This window comes from Hemitrygon akajei, unplaced genomic scaffold (assembly GCF_048418815.1).
Source record: "Hemitrygon akajei unplaced genomic scaffold, sHemAka1.3 Scf000102, whole genome shotgun sequence".
Taxonomy (NCBI): Eukaryota; Metazoa; Chordata; class Chondrichthyes; order Myliobatiformes; family Dasyatidae; genus Hemitrygon; species Hemitrygon akajei.
Genome location: NW_027331988.1, coordinates 1122386 through 1143730, shown reverse-complemented (window position 1 = coordinate 1143730; position 21345 = coordinate 1122386). Strand labels below are relative to the sequence as shown.

The 21345-nt window shown below is 44.7% G+C and overlaps 1 long non-coding RNA gene across 2 annotated transcripts in view; it reads right to left on the bottom strand.

The window, feature by feature from the left end:
• Nucleotides 1–1017: 1017 nt before the first annotated feature.
• The window catches only part of LOC140723160 (uncharacterized), a 33978-nt gene continuing 13650 nt past the window's right edge, over nucleotides 1018–21345 (bottom strand). The window contains exons 2-4 of one of the 2 annotated variants that reach the window (XR_012097824.1): nucleotides 14336–14495; nucleotides 2089–2180; nucleotides 1018–1300 (exon numbers count right to left, since the gene is read on the bottom strand). This is a non-coding gene — a long non-coding RNA (uncharacterized lncRNA). The remainder of the gene's footprint in view (nucleotides 1301–2088; nucleotides 2181–14335; nucleotides 14496–21345) is intronic. The other variant, XR_012097825.1, reaches the window with a different exon arrangement.

The following is a 21345-nucleotide window of genomic DNA, read 5'->3' as shown; positions in this document are numbered from 1 at the left end:
TTGGATCAGTTAATTCAGTGGTTGAGTTCTGGACGTCTCCAGTCCGTGTTCAGCTCAATGGGACTAAGCAGATAATAGGTCGGTGTGACTAGATGGGCAGAAGAGCCTGTTGCTGTACTGCAGAGTTTGATGACTATGACTAGGATAAACTATGGCAGGGTCACTGTTCATTTTCCCCGGGGTAATCCCTGGTGAACCGCAGCAGGTTCACTCTTCACTGCCAGGCTTCATGAGAGGTCCGTTTCAGCCTACAGCTGGGAACTGGCAGTGAGGTGCAGACAGGACTATTGTATATGTGTGACAGACCAAAGCCAGCTGGTGGGAATGCTGAGTAAGAAGTTTGGACTGAAGTTGTCAGCTGCCTTCATATGGAATGTAGTGTTCGGCATGGTGTGTGGCTCTTCATTAAAATTCAATCTGGGTGGAGTTAGGTGAGTGCACTCCAGGAGCACAAGGACCATTGGAAAACTGTTTCTTTCTAATTCTGTGTTAGCTCTAGATGTTTGGAATATTTTCAGTGATACTAATGTTGCACTTCCCAGTGTTAACAGTATATGCTGTGGTAATTACAAACTCAAATTGGAACAGTCACAAGGAACAGAAGGTAACAGAACCATGAGGCATGTTGGGATATTAATTTTTTTTTTAAAAGGGTCAGCAGTACAAATGAGAGATGATAGTCAGTTTTGCCTGGTCAGCTGAAAATGGAGTTGAAGGTAAACTGAGATGAGCAGAGAAACAAGTTACTAAATATTTGATTTGTGAGAATCCCGGGGGTCATCAGGAGTACACAGACTGGTGAATGGCCATTAAGCATGAACACTTGGAATATGATGTGACGTCAGACGGTGCGGTGCAAAGTGGTTCACCGTCCACTTGCAATGTCCGTCAAGTGTCACATCATTAAAGCCATCACCTGTCAATCATTGTCAGTATCATAACCTGACTAAAAATGAAGGTGTACAGAAAATCGCAGAGACGTTTGTATTAGTCAATACAGGTTCAGGGTTTCTGCAGATGAAAACTCTTTTCTTGACATTGCAGGACTTTCATAGCCCAGAGGTGCCGTTACACTGGTTCTGTCGGTTCTGATAGATTCAGTCGAATCTACAGTCAATGATCCTACCACTTACGTGATACTCTTTCTCATTGAAATGATGATCATGTGTTAACATGAAGCCAACTCCCTCCACACCCTCCTCAATCGCCTGCTCCAGTCTCTCCATGTAGAATCTCGTCAACCGGAACAGGTGGTGATCCTCACAATTTGACAGGAAGGCGGAGATGGCGGAGTTCAGATCTGTAGTCAGTCATAGAACATAAAATAGTAGAGTGTACCATGTGTATGTGGACACGATGCGAATTTAAACCAATCCCATCTTCAGGAACATGGTCAGTATCCCTCCGTTCCCGGCCTACTCATGAGTTCAAACGCCTTTTAGATGCTGCTGAGTATCTGTTTCCAGTCCCTCCATCGACAGCTCATTCCAGACACTGATCACTCTCTGTGGAAAATTACCCTCTAACTTTAAGCCTATTCCCTCTCGTATTTGTGGTGAAACTCGTCTGCACCCTCTCGAGACCATCCACATCATTCTTGTGATGTGGTTACAAGTTCTGCAGACAAAACGGAGATTGTCTCTTCACCACCGTTCATCCGGTTACAGCCCAACTTTAACAAACACCTCAACTCATTGGTAGCACGCTACCAATTGTGTTGGAAGTTTCAGGGAGCTATGCATTACCATCACAAGACCCGTCAGTAATCAATCTTATTTACGGTCCCAATATTCAATGTGCATATGGCTCGCGATCTTGACCTGCCAAAGTGCAACTTCTCACATTTGCCTGAATTAACTGTACTTGCTGACTCTCTGTTCATAATTCTAATTGAATGCGGAACACTTTCGCAACAATCCCAAATTTACTCAATTCAGCCAACTCTGTAAATCAATGAATCAGTCCACCCAGTATATTCGTTTGAGTAATACATAGCTTATTGTTAATTTATTTTCATCACACACGACGCATGGGGAAACTGTGATCCAGAGGACAGAGTTTTAATGAGAAATAGCCGAATGAGCGTACCTGTGTCCATTCTGATTCTGACGGGCGTCGGTTGATTGTCGTCTTCTCGTCTGCCGTCCGGGTGGAGGAAAGCCCCACCTGCTGGCTATGATCTGAATTACACAAATAAAGGAGTGAATTTAAAAGGCAAACACGAGGAAACCTGCAGATGCTGGAAATTCAAGCAACAGACACAAAAAGCTGGTGGAACGCAGCAGGTCAGGTAGCATCTATAGGGAGAAGCGCTGTCGACGTTTCGGGCCGAGACCCTTCGTCAGGACTAACTGAAAGGAAAGATAGAAATATATTTTAATAAAGGAGTGAGTCAGTTACTCTGCCCTTCATAATTTAAACCTGGTTTGTAAGATCACTGCTCTCTCTCCTACATTCCAGGGAGTAAATGGAGATTTGAACAAAAACCTCCAACTGAACAGAAAGTTCAAGAAGATAGCAAGGAAATATAAGGAACTTACTTAAAGGAGCGATGCAATGAAGCTGAAGAACCTAACAGAATTGAAAAAAAATCAAGAGATCTGTTGCAGAAGGTTAGGGAAATCAGAAATTTCATGTAAACGAGTATAGGAAAAGACAAAGAAGGGAACGACCTTGCAGAAGCTGAGTACATCAAAAAGAGTTGGCAAAAACACACAGAATATTTGTAGAAAGATCCAACAGCGAAGACACCTGAAATGACTCGCTCATCGATCTAGAGCCAGTCATTCTGGAAAGTGAAGTCGAATGGGCGATGGAAAACATTGCCAATAATAAGGCTGCAGGATGTGACAGGAGTCGAGTTGAATTGTTTAAAATTCTAAAAGTGGATGCTGTAAACGAGTTGCATGCAATCTTCCAGCAGATCTGGGAAAATAAAGGAACAATGACTTTTAGGCTGGATTAAGATCCGTTTTTATCCCAATGCCCAAGAAGTGAAAAGTAAAGGATTGTTCAAATTACCGAAAGTTTTCACGTGCTAGAAAGGTAATGCTAAATAATTGTGCAAGAAATACTCTAGCAATATATCAAACACGAACTGCCAGAGAGAAGCTGCTTTTAGAAGAGGCCGAGGGACCAGAGATCAAATTGCTAACCTACGCTGGATAATGGAGAAATCGCGAGAATTCCAGAAAAGTATGTATCTGTGTTTTATTGACTACTCTAAAGCCTTCAGCAGTGTGGGCCATAATAAACTATGGCAAATCCTTAAAGAAATGGGGATACCTGGACCTGCACTGCCTTATGAGAAACTTGTACAAAGATCAAGAAGAAACAGTTAGAACTGACACGGAACAACAAGCTGGTTCAAGATTAAGAAAGGAGTACGACAAGGCTGCATATGTCACCTTCCTTATTCAATCTATATGCTGAACACATCATGAGAAATGCTGGTCTAGAGGGCTCAAAATGCCGGAATCAAAATTACCAGATAAAATGTTAACAGCTTCTGATATGCAGGTGATACTATTCTAATGGCTGAAAGTGAGGAGGATCTGAGGAAGCTTCTAATGAAAGTGAAAGATGAAAGTGCAAAGCTGACTTCCTACTCAATATTAAGAAAACCAGCCAGTCCTATTAACTGTGGTAATAAATGGAAAGTGGAAGCAGTGACGGATTTTGTCTCCCCGGTTCAAAGATTTCTATAGATGGTAAATGTGATAGCCTTTTCAACTTTATTGGCCAGGAGAGCTATTTTCTTGCATTGGAATGATCCTAATCCACCTACTGTTTTTATCTGCCTCTCCTCCATTATGTCTTGGAGAAAATTAGAAGTCGGACGTATGATACATCTTTCAAATTTCAGCAAACCTGGCGAAATTAGATCATACGGTCTATTTTTTTTTCTTTTCTTTCCTTTTTTTATGTTGTTATTTTTTCTCCCTCCGTGAAGTTTCAGATTTAACCAGAAGGATGCTTTCTTCATTTTTTGTAATCTTATCCTCAAGTAGACTGCCCAGTCCTTTTTATTTGTTTTAGGTTAGTTTAGTGTTTTTTCCCTCCTATAAATAGAACATTTCGAGTCTATTTGTATGAATTGTCAAGAGGAGTTGTGGTTCTCTGTTTATATATAATAGCCTAATATTATATTACACATGATTTTGACAGTCTACATCATTTTCTTTGTTTGTACGTTTGTTATATTATGTATTTGATATAACTTCTCCTCTGATTTGTAACTATTCATATAATCAATAAAAAAGATTGAAAATTATGGTAAATGCTGCATATTAAACGGCGCTTAGTTCTGGTGAGGGCAGCAATGGCAAATTTAGATAAAATACTGAAACTCAGAGATATAACAAGTATTTCCTCTCCGTGCCCTCAGTTTGTTGTTGGCCTTAGTCAGACAGCTTCCTTTGTCTTCCCGAACTTTCACGTCTTCCAATCTGTTCAAGTATATAGGGTCAAGTATTTCCTGTTCTGATGTAAGGCTGTGAGAGATGGACTATTGGTAAGGCTGAATACAAAGTAATCGACGCCTTTGAGCTTGGATGTTAGGGGAAAGTGTTTGTTGGACAGCAGGAAGATCCAACAAGTCAATACCTGGAGAAATACAGCCAGATTACTCACTAGGAAGCTTGAAAAGCACCATTATTTTGGCCACATCGTGAGGTGACAGGATTCCTTGGAGAGACTCTCATGTTCGGTAAAATAGAAGGTAAAAGAAGGGGAGGATGGCAGAGGCTACGATGGATAGATAATATTACTCAGAAAATGCCTTAGCCCTTGGGGTATCTTAGAGAGGCAGTTTCCAGCAAGCAGCTGTGCAGTAACGCTGTTGTATTTGACTGTGTTCATGGGTTTTCATGTATGTTTTGAATGACTATTAAACTTGAACAGCAATTCGACGATGATTGTATCATAAACAAAATACAAAATAAATATAAATGTTTTCAGTCAATAACAAACTTGTAAATGTTGCATTTTGTCCGTAATGCAGACAGGGAGCAACCATACTCCAAGCATGTGACCACACAACACCCACTGGGACAGCCTGCTGGCCTAGGGTGGATCTGTTTACTCCGTTGTTTAAACCAAGACACCTCAAAAAGAAGGCGGACACCGGGTCCCTCCAACCCATCGTGTCAGATAGTAAGATCGTGAGTTGCTCTCAAAATGACACCCACATCGCACTTGCAGGCAACACTTTATTGGTGTCCACTAAAAATATACTGAAGCCTTCTCCATCCTCGTTCGTTCAAAGACGATAAACCCCCTGTACTCCCACTTCAATCCGTCGCTCTTGCAGCTCCGCCAACTCCTTGTTAAGGGAACTCCTTAATGACGAAGCCCATATCCCCATTGGTTGGTCTGCTAAATTGGTATTTGGTGTCAGTAATGAGAGACAAGTAAATGTCACGTCACTTCACGAGAGATACTGAGCACACGCAGCATGGTTAAATAGTCTCAACGTCAGCCCGGGAAAGCGAGGGTGACAAAGCTGCGCGAGAGGGCGCGCGTGGGGCGGTGGGCGGGGCGGTGACCTGTAACGCGCGGTAGATGGGGAAACTGTAGAGTCAGTGACAGGGTCCCTCGGTCCCGTACCGCGCTGGCCAGCTCACCGAGTGAGTCATGGTCGATTCGCAACCTGCTGGGGTACAACATTAACGCACAAATCTCCAGGTATATAGTTAATTTTATTGTTAATGTTTCTTTTCAGTTCCACAATATAATTAATATACAGAAGTTATATTGTGTTACACTAATTAAACTGTCAGAACTTTCCTTATCAACACATCAAATATATAACTGGACCACTTGACCCACTGACACTGCTGCTGTTCTGAAGTAAAGAAACTGGGCTTTGAATGGAATCAAAGATTTTACTTTCACCGGTCAGTGAGTAGAAAGAGTTCCTAACTCCCTCGATTGACACCGGCAAAACATAGAAGGGTGTGAGGGAGAGTGAGGGAGGGGTAGTGACGGGGGGGGGGGGTGGAGGGGAAACTGTTGCTACTTTTCACTACATGATGCCCTGTCCACAGCCAATCCTTCCACAGTCTCTCTGAACATTGCATCTACCTTAATATCATCTCCTTCATCATCTGACCAAACAAGATTCTTCACATCCCGAAATGGCTGATTTTAAACCGACTTCGTCAGCTATAGCAGCCCTGGCTGCAGGAACATTTGTTCAAATCAAGTACAGGTATAACCCGTGCTTTGGTACAGGATCAAATGGGAACATTGGAAAACCTATTTCTGCTTAATCACAGATTCATAAGTTGTGACAATCTATTGGTAGAAAAATACTTGATGACGCCAGGGTATGTAAATTTGAATTATTGGTTGCCATTTGCTAGTTAGGACTGAATGAAATGTGTTGCTGGGACATTTGGTTTTAAGGGGGTTTGCTCTTAGCAGAACTCGTCGTATATATAATGATATATCATTGCAGCTTGCAATAGACAGAGGAGTCAATGACATATTGTTTCAGTACATGGTAATTCCACATTTCTGCATCAATACAGCAGGAAGCACTGCGGTGTCTTATAAAGGAAGGAAATTCTCAACGCATTTTGAGATTATTGTGACCTAAGACAGCCAAGCAAGGAAACAGAACTGATAAGACTTTGAAATGAGCAAAGAACGTGAGGAAATGTACGTGGTTTCAGAGAGATGGGATGCTGATATCAATTAGCAAATCTGGAGTGATTGCAGCTGGCATAACTAGCACTTCTACATTCAATCAGTCCCACTCCAGCTATTTCCTACCTTCTATGGTACAAAAATTTAATGTCTGAAGGACCAGTGTTAGAGTAAATAAGACTCACCACACTTTCTCCTGACTGAATCAATGGAAACCCTGAGTCAGATGTACTTCAATGCAAGAAGCATCAAGAAGAAAGGTGATGAATTGGGAGTTTGAATACATGCATGAATTTATGAAGTAGTAGCCATTTCAGAGACTTGGCTGGTACCAGGGCAGGAATGGATTCTCAATATAACTGGATTTCAGTGTTTTAAAAGGGGTGGGGGGAAGGGGAGGAAGGGTGGCATCACTTGTCAAGGATACTATTACAGCTGCAGAATCGGTGGGTAATGAAGTCCCCATTTCATTATAAGATATTTAGAGAATCATGGCCTGATCGGGGACAGTCAGCATGGCTCTGTGAAATGCAGATAATGTCTAACAAGCCTGATTGATTTCCTTGAGGAGGTGACCAGGCAAACAGATGAGAGTAGTGCAGTGGATGTGATCTACATGGATTTTAGTAAGGCATTTGACAAGGTTCCACACGGTAGGCTTATTCAGAAAGTCAGAAGGCATGGAATCCAGGGATATTTAGCAGGATGGATTCAGAATTGGCTTGCCTGCAGAAGGCAGAGGGTCGTGGTGGAGGAAGTACATTCGGATTGGAGGGTTGTGACTGGTGGTGTCCAACAAGGTTCGGTTCTGGGACCTCTACTTTCCATGATTTTTATTAACGACCTGGATGTGAGGGTAGAAGGGTGGGTTGGCAAGTTTGCAGAGGACACAAAGTTTGGTGGTGCTGTGGGCAGTGTTGAGGATTGTCGAAGAGTGCAGAGAGACATTGATAGGATGCGAAAGTGGGCTGAGAAGTGGCAGATGGAGTACAACCCGGAGAAGTGTGAGGTGGTTCACTTTGCAAGGACAAATCTCAAGGCAGAGTACAAAGTAAATGGGAGGATACTTGGTAGTGTAGAGGAACAGAGAGATCTGAGGGTACATGTTCACAGATCCCTGAAAGTTGCCTCATAGGCAGGTAGGTTAGTTAAGAAAGGTTATGGGTTGTTAGCTTTCATAAGTCGAGGGATAGAGTTTAAGAATCGCGGGGTAATGATACAGCTCTATAAACCCCTGGTTTAGCCACACTTGAGTACTGTGTCCAGTTCTGGTCGCCTCACTATAGGAAGGATGTTGAACCATTGAAGAGGGTACAGAGGAGATTTACCAGGATGCTGCCTGGTTCAGAGAGTATGCATTATGATCAGAGATTAAGGGAGCTAGGGCTTTACTCTCTGAAGAGAGAAGGAGGATGAGAGGAGACATGATAGAGGTATACAAGATATTAAGAGGAATAGATACAGTGGACAGCCAGCGCCTCTTCGCCAGGGCACCACTGCTCAATACAAGACGACGTAGCTTTAAGGTAAGGGGTGGGAAGTTCAAGGGGGATATTAGAAGAATTTTTTTTTTACTCAGAGAGTGGTTGGTGCGTGGAATGCACTGCCTGGGTCAGTGGTGGAGGCATATACACTAGTGAAATTTAACAGACTACTAGACTGTTATGGTCCGGTCTGTGAAGTCCGCGTTCCGGTCCACGGTCCGGTCCGTGGACTCCGGACTACGGGTCTTTTGGTTTTGCGTTGTTTCAGTTGGTCTTAATCACAAGCACTTGATTCTCAAATTGGGGCTGGAATATAACTAGCCCTGAGTTGGAGTGTGGTTGCTGGTTCGTCTCGTCGATATCCTGTCCTCGCCTCTGTGGGGTAAGGCAGGCCGCTCTTGCAGTTACCTTGCCGTAAGATCTTTTCCTTCCTGTCCTTGCCTCCATTGGGTAATTTAGGCCGTCGTTGCCGTTACCCTGAGGTAGGACTGTTCTCTTCCTTCCCTCTGAAGCGTGGCCTGAAGCCCATCCTGCAACCTGCGCCTGTAGCCCTGCCTAGTAACCACGCCTGTAGCCCTGCCGGAAACCCACGCCTGAATCCGTCCTGGCTACCCAAGCCTGAAGCCTTGCCGGAAACCCACGCCTGAATCCGTCCTGGCTACCCAAGCCTGAAGCCTTGCCGGCTACCTCGCCAGCGTCCTCGCCTGTATCGTCGTCAAGTTCAGCCGCCGGTGTGAGACTGGAGCCTTGCCACGCCAACAGAAGGAACTATCTATCGTTGAGCTGGGAATTGTCTCTTTGTGTCCCTGTGTTTAGGGTCCGTGTATGAGTCCCGGCCCAATGTCCTGTCCCCAAGGTGGGGTCCTGACTCTGTATAAAGCCCGGCACTACGTCCTGCTCCGAAGGAGGGGTCCCGGCTCTGTGTTCTGTTTTCGTGTGCTCCAGTCCAAGGCTCTGTGGAGGTTCCATTCAGTGACCAAGGATCCGAGGAGGTTCGGTACCATGTCCAAGATTCCGAGGTGGTTCGGTACCGTGTCCAAGTCTCCAAGTCCTAGGCCCTGAGTCCTGGTGTCGTCCAGGGCCGGTGTCCGTGTCCATCTGCACCTCTCCCCTCTTCTGCTTTGCTCTCCCTCGAACAAATCTCTGCGTTCCTGCTCTCCCTTGATCAAGACCAAGTTTGAGCATCATGTCCTCGTCCTAATCTGTGCTTCATGTCCACGTCCAGCCCTGGGGTCCCGCGTTCTGCCCCGACGTCCAGTCCTGTGGCCTTGCCACATCCAGTCCTCGCCTGGATCCGGAGTCCGAGCCCGAGTCAAGACCCAGGCTCCAGGTCCCGGTCCAGTCTCTGGCTCGGAGTCCTTGTCCAGGTTCCTAGTTTCTAGTTCCCAGTTCCTAGTTCCTCGTCCAGGTCCCACTTTCCTACTCTAGTCCTAGCCCAGGCCCTGCCCCCTAGTCTTGTCCAGGGCCTTTGTCTTGTCCAACGTACCGTCTCTTCCCTAGTTCCCTTGCTTTCTTGATACACCTAGTCCTCTCCCTAGTACTTCAGTGTCTGTGTCTTGCATTTGGGTCCGTTCCTAACTCCCACCTTATGGCATAGACAAGTATATGGAGGAATTTAAGGTTGAGAGTTATATGGGAGGCAGAGTTTAAGGGTCGGCATACCATTGCGGGCCGAAGGGCCTGTACTGTGCGGTATTGTTCTATGTTCTATGTATTTGGATCTGCCTTGGAAGACTATGAAGCGAAGTTATTGTAGGTGGGACTAGGAGCTAAGGAGTTATAACTCCCTGGTCTGCAAAAAGTCCCAGCCTGTGAGTGTTCTGCGCCCGTTCAAGGAGTTCTGCGGTTATTATTGGAGGGGCTACGCTAAAGTGAGACGCCCCTTGAATCCGCCTCTGTGTGGCTGCCTTCCATTGGGGAAGACAGCGAGGGGGAAAAAGGACCGGAGGGTGGAGAATATTTAACCCCGTCGGAGATTTTTGGACCGAAATGGACTGAGAAATTTGAGGAAGCTTTTCAGTCGATAAAGTTGTTGATCCAGGCGCCGGGGCTGGTTTCTACGGACAGTGAAGACGGTTTAGGGGGCGTCCCGAATCAGGATCAGGGCACCGGGTTGAGACATGTGGAGTTTGTCTATCAGAATTTGTCGTCCTCCGAGAGAAATTACCCAAAGCACCAGTTGAACTTCTTGGCGTTGAAATGGGCGGTAATGGCGACGGGGAAGCAGAAGTCAGGGCAGAATCTGCTGTCACTTACTGAAAAATTAAACCAGACAGATGAAACAATAACCACCTTCAGAAAGATAAGCAGAGACTGGGGAAATTGATTCAGAACAGATTAGAAGACTTGAAAGTTCGGGAAGACAAAGGAAGCTGTCTGACTAAGGCCAGCAACAAACGGAGGGCACGGAGAGGACATACTGAATACAATTCAGAGGAGGTGAAGCAATTGCGGACAGATCTCGAAAGAACGAAGCGGAGGTTCGAAGGACACCTGAAGATGATCACTGACAGCCTAAATGAAATGGAAGAACTGAAAGTTGACCTAGAAGAAATCATTAAGAAGAAGGAGCTGGAGATACGTTCAGTGGACACTAAACTGGAGGAGAAACAATCTTTCACTGTTACACTTCAGAGGAAGATTAAGGAATATCAGGCCCGGGCTGAAGAACTGGAAGAGGAGAAGAATATGGATTCGAAGGATGATGAGATGGAGGTGTGGTACATGTTGCCTTTCGCTAACTTCCCCTTGATTGAGGAAGAGACTCCTGGCCCTTATTCTGAGTCAAGTCAGGTAGGGGGGGATGCTAGCTGTGGGCAGCCTGGTTTACTGCATGGCCCTGAAGGAAAGACAGCGGGGACTGGACACGTGACAGGAGGCTCCGAGTTGCAGGGTGCATGAGTGTTAGATTGAGTAGAGTAGATTCCCAGTGGAGTCCGAGCCTGAAAAACGTTGTCCCATTTTTACTATGTATTGTACATTGCAGTTATGGTCGAAAAGATAATGAAAGTGACTTGACCTGAAGGGTTAGTTCAAGGCCTACGGAGGTTTCTGAGTATTAGGAAACTCACGGATAGGCTGGCCTATGAACTGCCTGGGGACCAGGGTATGGTGTCTACCATTCGGGAAGTTGCGTCACTGTGTTCTTCACCTGGATTGGGTTTTGTGTTTGTCAGGAAGGTTTGGAGAATTATCTTGACGTCATGACTACATTTTGGTGAGGGGCGGATGTAAGGGGTTTTCTTTTATGTTAACCGTTAAGGCTAATAAAATGGATTCCCTGTAATGTTAACTGCTGAGGTAGTGTGTTGTCTGTGTCAGCATGTTTGAGTTATAACTGATAACAGGACTTTGGAATTCAGTGCTAACAAATGGATGAGATGTTATTCTGTCTGAAAGGTGTCAGTTCGTGCAGGCTTCGGGGAGAAGGCGCGAGGAGGATGGAGAGAGAAGACGCGACTTGAGGAGTCGCTGAGTTGCTTGACCTTCTGGGCCCTGGGCTGGAGCCCATTGGTCGACGACGATCGAAGGAGGCGCAGTGATGAAAAATCCGTGAGCTCCAGCGATTTGTGCACTGAACTGTTTAATAAGATTATTGGCGCTTTTTTATTTCATATTTTGTTTTTCTACTAACCCCATAGACAGATATAAAATCTTAATCATTTAACCGCATATTGTGTGGTGCTTGTTATTTCAGGAAACTTATTTTACACCGGGGACACTTCACACAGCATCCACCCAAACGAAAATTCTAAAGTTTGGCCGGGCAGGGGGTGATCACCCCAAGATCATGCCACTAGGCAAAGCGTGTGCTACAGACTTTATAAAGCACTTGGATTATTGCAGCAGTTTGGGGTCCCTTTACTCAAAAAGGATGTGCTGTCACTGAAGAGAGTTCAAAGGAGGTTCATGAAAATAAGTGTAGGATTTAATGCCCTGTCATATGAACAGCGTTTGCTGGCGCTGGACCTGTATTCACCTGAATTCAGAGGAATGAAGGATGATTTCATTGAATCCTATCAAATCGTGAATGACTTTGATCGAGTGGATGTGGAGAGGAGTTTTCCAGTATTGGGAGAGTCCAGGACTAGAGCACGCAGCCTCAAAATAAAGGGGATAAAGGGGCGTCATTTTCGAACGAAGATGAGGGGGAATTGTTTTAGCTGGAGAGTGATGAATCTGCAGAGTTCTTTGCCATGGGTTCTTTGACATAGCTGCGAAGACCAAGTATTTATGGATATCTACGGCAGAGGTTGCTAGAGTTTTGATTGACAAGGGCATGAAGGGACACGGGAAGAAGGAAGGAGACTGTGACTGAGGAAAATTGGAACAGCCATGATAAAATAAAAGAGCAGATACGATGAGCCAAATGGTCTAATGCTGCCCCAATATCTTATGGATTTATGTGGGGCGCCAGAGTGACGTCACATGCGGGTATTGTATTCAAAAGCTGTTTAATGGACGTTTTTAATGATAGAAAATAGAAACATAGAAAATAGGTGCAGGAGTAGGCCATTCGGCCCTTCGAGCCTGCACCACCATTCAGTATGATCATGGCTGATCATCCAACTCAGAACCCTGTACCTGCTTTCTCTCCATACCCCCGATCCCTTTAGCCACAAGGGCCATATCTAACTTCCTCTCAAATATAGCCAATGAACCGGCCTCAACTGCTTACTGTGGCAGAGAATTCCACAGATTCACCACTCTCTGTGTGGAGTGAACAAAGGAACTTAATGGGTTTCATCACTGAGTCCAACATTGTGTGATGTAAAGTTCTCTGCAAGGTGCCAGGATCCGCCATGTTGGTGGTAGAGTGGGAAGTCTGGTGCTTGCCTGGAGTTGAGTCACAAAAATCTGAACGATTCTGGGGAATACTTTCCAGGGTGATCCGATTAGGAGTGGTTCAGTCAGTGTAGTGTCTCCCTCTTTAGCATTTTCATGAACAAGAAGATCTCTCGTCCTTGCAGACTCCTGGCAATCTAAACACCCTGATAGTGTAGGTACCCTTCCCTATAAAATTGAGTGAATCATTCAGATAGCTGATTAATGAGAGGGTTTATTTTGCTGGTCGTTAAAGTTCGCCCAGAGGTGGTTGGATGGAGTTGGTGTAAGGTTTGGAGGGTCTTACAGTGAAAGAACCGAACAGCCGAATACTTTTTGTTGTGCCTCGGACGTCCTGCCACAGTGGACGCCGCGGGGAACTCCTGCAGATCAGAACACAGTGCCGAACCCAGCGGATACCGGCGGTTCTCCTGATCAGGCGGCGGTGAGGAAGGGGCTGATCTCGGGTTTATGTAAGTCGAAGGTCGGTTGCAGTGGGTTAGGGCCGGGACTGAGCCAGACGACTGGAGAGCCCTCGTTTCAGTTTTGAGCCCGAGCCGGGAATGTGGGATCTATTAGTTGTGGTACCCAAGCTGAGAGGGTGGATGTGGGTGAAGGGGATCTGTCCACGTGCGCGGTTGTGGGTGAGCGATGGGAAGGATGTGGGGCTATTGGCGGGGTGGGGGGAGTTTGAGGTCATGTGGGATATCGGTCGCACCGCTATCGGAGAGGATGAGTCTCTATGCAAATCAAGTTGTAAACAAAGGAGGATCTTTCCCATTCGATCAGACAGGATAAGTGTCCTTTCAGGAAGCAACAAGTCACTTTAGATTAGTTACTGTCTGATTTTGCTGTCAACATTGAGTTTATTACAGGGCCCCAGAGTCTGCAAACAGATTATTTGTAAGAAGCAGAGGTTGACGGTGAGAAGTTGTTTCTTGGACTTGAGTCCCGTGCTTAGTGATGTTCCCGGAGTTACACCCATTCCTACTTGTTGTGTATATCGATAATTTGGTTGAGAAGGTACAGGGTGTGGTTAGTAAGTCGGCAGCAAGTAAATTCAAGCAATTACTATTTTTGAAAGATATTAAGTATAAACAAACCCCTCTGATTCCCTCTCCACACTCAGAACTGACCAAAAACTACTTCAGAACATGTAAGACCTTGAAATGAGCAAACACTGAGGGAATGTGAGTGGCTTCAAAGAGCTGGGCTGCTGACGACACCTTACTAGGCCTGCAGTGATTGCAACTGAGGCTAACAGAGGCATAACTGGTACTTCTAGGCACAGTCAGTCTCACCCCAGCGATGTCCTACCTTCCTGTGTACAGATATGTAATGTCTAAAAGACCAGTGTCTGAGTAAATGAGACTCACCAACCTTTCTCCTGACTGAATCACTGGAATCTCCGAGTCAGATGGGTTCTCTCCAGTTGATGCTCTCAATCCTCGGGCTGGTTCACTTGTTGCTGTTCCCGCATCTTCAGTCGTGGTTTGCTTCCAGTTGTGGGCTTTCCTTCTCTCACGGCGAGTCTAACTTTAACCAGAGAAATAATGATGCACGTTAAGAATACAAAGGAGAACAAAACATCTCTGCTCAATATTCCAAAAAAAAAACACAAAACTCACTGAGATTTAAAAAGTTGGAGACAAATTTAACGATCTCTGTGAACAAATCTTTAACTGTACCTCAGATATCACAAAACCTGATATAGGATACAAGGGAACCATCGTTCAGTGATGGTAACACAAAAGACACAAGAACAGAATTAGGTGATTAGCTCCATCGAGACTGTTCTACCATTCAACCGTGGCTGATCTTTATTCCAACACCATAGTCTGCTTTCCTCCTGTAACCCTGAAACTGCTTAGCAATCACATATATAATAATCTTTGCCATAAATACACGCAAGTGGCATTCTCAACCGGCCTCTGTGGCAACAAGTTCCACAGAACAGCCACCCTTTGTCCGAAGATTTTTTTTCTCTCATTTCAGTTTTAATGGGAAGCTTCTTTATTCTGGAACTGTGCTCTCGGATCCCAGACTCTCCATCTAATAGAAACATCCTCTCCATGTCCACTGTATCCAATCTTTTCAGAATCTGGTAAGTTTACTTAACCATACATCCCCTCTCCCCCCCGCCCCCTCCCCACCATCGTCCCTCTGAAATCCATTGAGCACAGGCCCAGAACCATTGGCTAACACATAGGTGACAGTGAGGGAAAAAATCCAAACAAGGTTTGAACACTGAATCTCCTGGGTTCAATTCTACTGCTGCAAACATTTAATGACCTCCTCTCCCTGTGAGGGATAGAATAGGAACTCATTCTCTCATTAGAATAGCAGTCATTGCTTCCAAAGGTACTTCAGAAACAAGCATCTGAGCCCAGTACAGAAATTCTCGCTCAACACCACATATGCCCAAGCAGCTCATTTTAGTTGGGTCAAAAGCTGATATCCGCGGACCGAACCTCGCAGGGTCAAAGAGCTGAACCTGTCACTTACCGATCCCCGAATCCTGGCACATCATCCCCACATCTCACAGTGAGTGGTGTAATCAGGGATTTTCCCCACAACCAATGTCCAGCTGCCCCAGACTTCTGATTCATTGTGGAAGGAGGAATGCCCAGCCCCATCTGTGGAAGTACTATCCTGGGCCAAATCCCAGATAGTGACAGGTCCATATGCCCTGTGTTTCCCAGGGTTACAGCTCCAAAGGCAACTCGCCCAGAATTCCTTGTTGTCGGTAGCATGCTGCAGTGTCTCGGCCATTCAGAATTCAAAAAATAACACTCCGACATCAACCTGTGGTAGAACGGGAACCTGATATTCCTCTGACTGGGTCAGCGATCGGGCTGGAAAACATTGGGCGTGGGTCACCAGCAGGCGGAGATACGTTTCACATTGTCTCCAGCAGGTAAACTGAACACATTTTATCATTATCTTATTGTTAAATCAGATTTTGCCCAGCACAATTGGCCGTCACACTTCCTGTAGGCTAACAGGAATAACAGGATTTCCCTTTCAAATTGACATTAAAGTGCTGGAAACTCGGTACAATATATCAGATTGGATGTGTGGAGAACGAAACTGTGGAAGACCCAGTATCAGAAATGGGACTGTCCAAGTTGCTGCTGTTCTGCTGAACGTTCGCAGCATTTTCTCTTTTACTTCAAATGGTGCACAACTATTAACTAATTACAAGACGTTCGTGACAGCTTGATCAAAACCGCAGAAATTTGATGCCAGGATTCATTATCTTTCTCTTCATTCTAACACAGGAAAGCGAAAAAAATGTACACCACTCCCTGTAGATCCCCTGGGCTGTTATCCTGGCAACGGAGAAAGTGGCGCTCCAAAGATGGCCATAAAAGGAAATAACAGACTGATCTTTAAATGCTGAGAGTCTCCATCAGTCAAAGATTAACACTTTGCCATTTTGTGATATTGAAACTAAAATTATAATGGCTGCCTTTACCTTGCCTCATGCTGTATTCAATTAATCCTCTGGTAGTTCCAGGTGACAAAAACAATTACAGAGATAACTCAGTGAGGTAAAATACTTCACAATGAAGAGATTGGTAGGAGAAAAAAATGTTGATACTTTATCATTGGTGGGATACAGGTTGGATAGAGGTTAAACAAGTTGGCTGACATATATATCATTCAGGGGCTGGGATCCATGTTGGACAGAGGTTGATAAAGATGGTTGATATATATCATTGAGGTGATCGGTTACAATCTGGTCAGTGTTGAACAAGATGCTTGATATAAATCATTGATATGGTCGACAGAGGCTGGACAGAGGCTGAACAAGATGGTTGGTATATATTGATACCGTGGGATACAGACTGGACAGAGAATGAACAAACTGGGCAGGGAATGAAGGCATGAGCCAGGTGCGAGTTGGGGATCTAGGACGATCTCTGATGGTCCTGCAGCAAATCACAGATATTGCATTAACAGTACATACTACTGTATAAAAGATCCCAACATGACAAAGATTGAACAAACAACAGGAAATTTGTCACTTATGTATTTCCCCTCACCAAATTATTCAACACACCGTGGAAGGATCCAGTGCCGATATTTCACACTTTCGTACGGCTGCTGCTCTGCCCACGACTGCAAGGAACGGCGGCAAGCTGTGAACGCAGCCGAGCACATCGCCGAAACTAAGTTCCCCTCTATGGACTGTCTACACTCTGTCTGTAGACTCTGTCTGCACTTCCCACTGCCTCAGTAAAGCAGGCTGTGTATTCAAACAGCCCCACAACTTGGGACATTCTCACTTCGCACACATTCCCCATCGGGGAGAAGGTACAAAAGTCTTAACACACAAACCACCAGGCTCAAGGGCGATTTCCATTCCGCTGTTATTAACAATTTCACCATTCCCCAATGTAATATGATGGACCTCTGAAGTCACAGTATAACTAGATGTGACTTTACACTATCTGTCAACCTTGCACTGCTCATTGTCTCTGACCATAATGGTTTGTTACAATGTTATTGTTTGGCCTTATATCACCTCAATGTACAGTTGTAGGGTATTGATCTGTATAGATGATCTTCAGGACAAGATTTTCACTAAATTTTAGTACCCGACAATAATATACAGATTCCGTAAGACCATAAGACCCAGGAGAGGAATTAGACCATTTGGCTATCGAATGCCCATCGAATTTAACCGTGGCTGATCCTTTTTTCTCCTCCTCAGCCCCATTCCCAGGCCTTCTCCCCGTAATCCTTAATGCCGTGTCCAAGAAAGAAACTGTCAGTCTGTGCCTTAAATATACCCAACGACCGGTCCTCCACTGCTACCTGTGGTAACAAATTCCAGAAATTCACCACCATCTGGCTAAAAAAAGTTATCTGTGATAAATGGATATTCCTCTATTCTGAGGCTCTGCCCTCTTATCCTAAACACCCCTACCATGGAAAGAATGGTTTCCACATCTACGTTGTCTAGGCTTTTCACCATTCGAAGTGTTTCAATGACATCCTCCTTCATCCTTCTAAATTCCAGCGAGTACACACCCAGAGCCAGCAAACGTCACTCAAATGATAAACCTTCCATTCCCGGAATTATCATTGGGAACTTTCTCTGAACCCTCCCTAATTCCTGCGCATCCTATCTTATATAAATAGCCCCAAACTGTTCACAATAGTCAAGTTGAGGCCTCACTAGTGCCTTATAAAGCCTCACTCAGTTTGGGAACAACTGGGCTCCAAGCACCTGTCCTTATAACGTCCACAGGGACATCCTGCAGGCACAAGAACGGTCGGTTATTCCTTCTCTTTATGCACACAGACAACAGGAACAGAAGCAGGTCACTCGGCCCCTTCAGCAGATTGTCACTATGATTGATATTATATGGTATATTCCGTCATTTCCCTGCAACCGATATCCAGCCATCCGACCAGAGACCTCTGCTTCATTGCAGAAGGAGGAACATCCAACCCCATCTGTAGAAGCACAAACCTTGGCTGAAGCCCTAACACAGCAGGTTGCATATTTCTGGAGTCCACATCCCAGGATAATAGCCAAAGCATTAGCTCTCTCAGGACTCTAGTTGTAATATGCTGAGAGGTCTCGGCTAATCCCAGACCTAAAACGAACACTCCCCTCCGTTTCACAATGGAACAGGAATATGATGATGCTTTGACAGGGCGGGAAGTCTGGTCCGTGGGTCACCAACGGGTGGGGATCCATTTTTTCGTGTCTCCAGCAGTTATATTGAGCACATCTGTTAATTGTCTTAATGTTGAGTGGGATCTGGAGCAACGCAATCTGCCACGGCATTTCATGCGGAATAACAGTAACAGAATGGTTTTAATATAAAATTGCAAATAAAGTACTGGAATCTCAGTGCACGAATTTTTTTTTTAATGTAGAAATATTGACTGATGGCAAGATGTTTGCGGCATACTGAATAGATTTGCGTAAATGCAATCCTTACATTCATTAGGTATCTCTTCATTCCAAAACACACATCATATTTCCAAACAATAAATGTTCAAAACACCTTCGCCACCACACCATCTCCGGAGGCCACTGTCTCTCCGCTGAGGGGCAGTGACCAGAGAGCGACAAAATATTCAACACTCCTTGCAGCTCTGGTGGGCTGTTACCCTGGTGATGGAGGAAGTGGCTGAACAGAACTAACGGAAAATAGGAAATAAGGAACTCGACCTCACATGCTCTGAGTTTCATTATGACAAGGATGAATACCGAACACTCAGCCATTTCGTAATGAGGAAGCTAACATTCCAGTTGTTGATTTAACCCTGTCTCGAGGTGCAGCCAGTAAATCCGTTGGTAGTATCATCTCTACAGAACTTTAGTATTGCAAAAGTCGGTCGAAAATCAAAGCACATTGTTCGATGTTCTAAATTTCATGTCTGCTATATTTAGAAATGACATCACATAATGCATTGTGGTGATAACCATGAAGTTTCCTTCTTTGTTCAAACGAGTTGCAAAAATTCCATCATATTCCTGTGTCTGCAAATAACTTATAACTACTGTCAACCCCAAGCATTGATACAGGTGCAAGTCAGATTCTGCTACTGGACAGCATGATGGAAGGGAAGGTCCCCAGATACAATTGAATAGATTGAGATTGTGACATTAGTTACTACACTCTCCTACTGTTGAAAACATCTTGTCCCCATCCACTCTATCAAGACCACAGGATTTCATTGACGTTTATGTTCCCAGAGTCACAGCCTCTCCATTGTGAACAGGTCCAGAGACACTAAATGCTCCTTATACATAAAATATTTCATTCCAGAATCACCATTGTGAATTTTTAAAACAACAACTATAATAAGCACATTTCCATGGATTACAAACAATTTGGTGGCAGGATAAGTTATTGAGCAAACCTGCGGTTTCCTTACTCCGAATTAATTGTCATAAAATACGTCCTGATGATCAGCGTGCTCATCTAGGCAAGGAACGGAAAGGGATCGGATAGAAATTCAATGATATTTATTTGTATTTACTTGGGGGATAGACACAGAGACAATTGAAGTCTGGAAAATTTAGTCAAGTCATGGATTGTGTACGGATAACAGAACAGGTGCTTGCTGAATTAGAATGGATAAATCCCCATGGCCTGACAAGCTCTTCCCTCAATCCCTGTGGGAGGCTAGTGTAGAAACTGCTCGAACACTGGCAGAAGTATTTACAATGCCCATGGATACAGGTGATATGCCAGCTGATGAGAGGATAGCTAATTTTGCTCGTTTGTGTTAGAAAGTCTGAAAAAATAAAAAGGAATTCCATAAGCATGTGATCCTAACATCAGTGTTTGGTGTGTATTGGAAGGTATTTTAAGAAAGGGGATTTATAAGATTTCGGAAGACTGGTTTTGATGGGGGATAGTCAACCTGGCAAGTCAAGTTTAATCAAATTATTGAGATTTTTAAGCACGTTATCGAGAAGCTTGATGAGGGGAATGTGGGTATAGTTGCCTACATTGACATTAACAAGGTGTCACGTACCCCGTGACCGGGTTACCAAACCAGCAGAAATGGAATATCACGTTGGAGTCTGCTGGTACTATAACTAAAGGTGTTTATTAGTAAACTAAGTAAAACAGTACAATAAAATGCAAATAAACATGTAAAACAGGTTAGCAATGGTATATACAGAAGTGTGGAAATATAAATCAAAACCAAGCTCTCTCAACGTCTAGGGGTAAGTGAAAAGTCTTAAGATAATGCAGAGTTCAGTTCAGTTTGGGTTGGGGTAGCTGCTGTTGTAATGTTGGAGGGAGAGAGAGAGAGAGAGAGAGAGAGAGAGAGAGAGAGAGAGAGAGAGAGAGAGAGAGAGAGAGAGAGAGAGAGAGAGAGAGAGAGGGAGAGAGAGAGAGAGGGAGAGCGCGAGAGATGAGCAGCTGCAGCAGGCAAACCTTAAGTTGTCTTCTTGCTCTGTTGTGGTTACCGACTGTGACCCCTCCGTTCCAGGACCGACCGTTCTTCAGTGGTGAACTGGTCACCCAGGCGTGGGTGGACACACACGCAAGCCCCCACCAATCTGCCTTCACACACTGTGAGCCTCTGACAGATTCCCTCCGAATCGATCTTCCAAGCCCCCACCTCCCTGTGGGTGCACAGCACTCTTTCAGTGTCCAGTGGCGTGTCTGCTTGTGTCTCAGCAGACCTGTCTTTTAACCCCCCTGCCGGGGTACCAGCGATCCATCAACTGACCATGTACATGTCCATCAAACTCAGCCACTCCTTGCTGTCTCAACAAGAATGTTAACGAGCAAAAAAAAAAAAGAATATGCTTGCAGTAAAGGTAAATAATCAGTGAAGAAGCCATAATACTAAATCATCCATGGAGCAATAACTTTAAATCTTTGTCTCTCTTTCT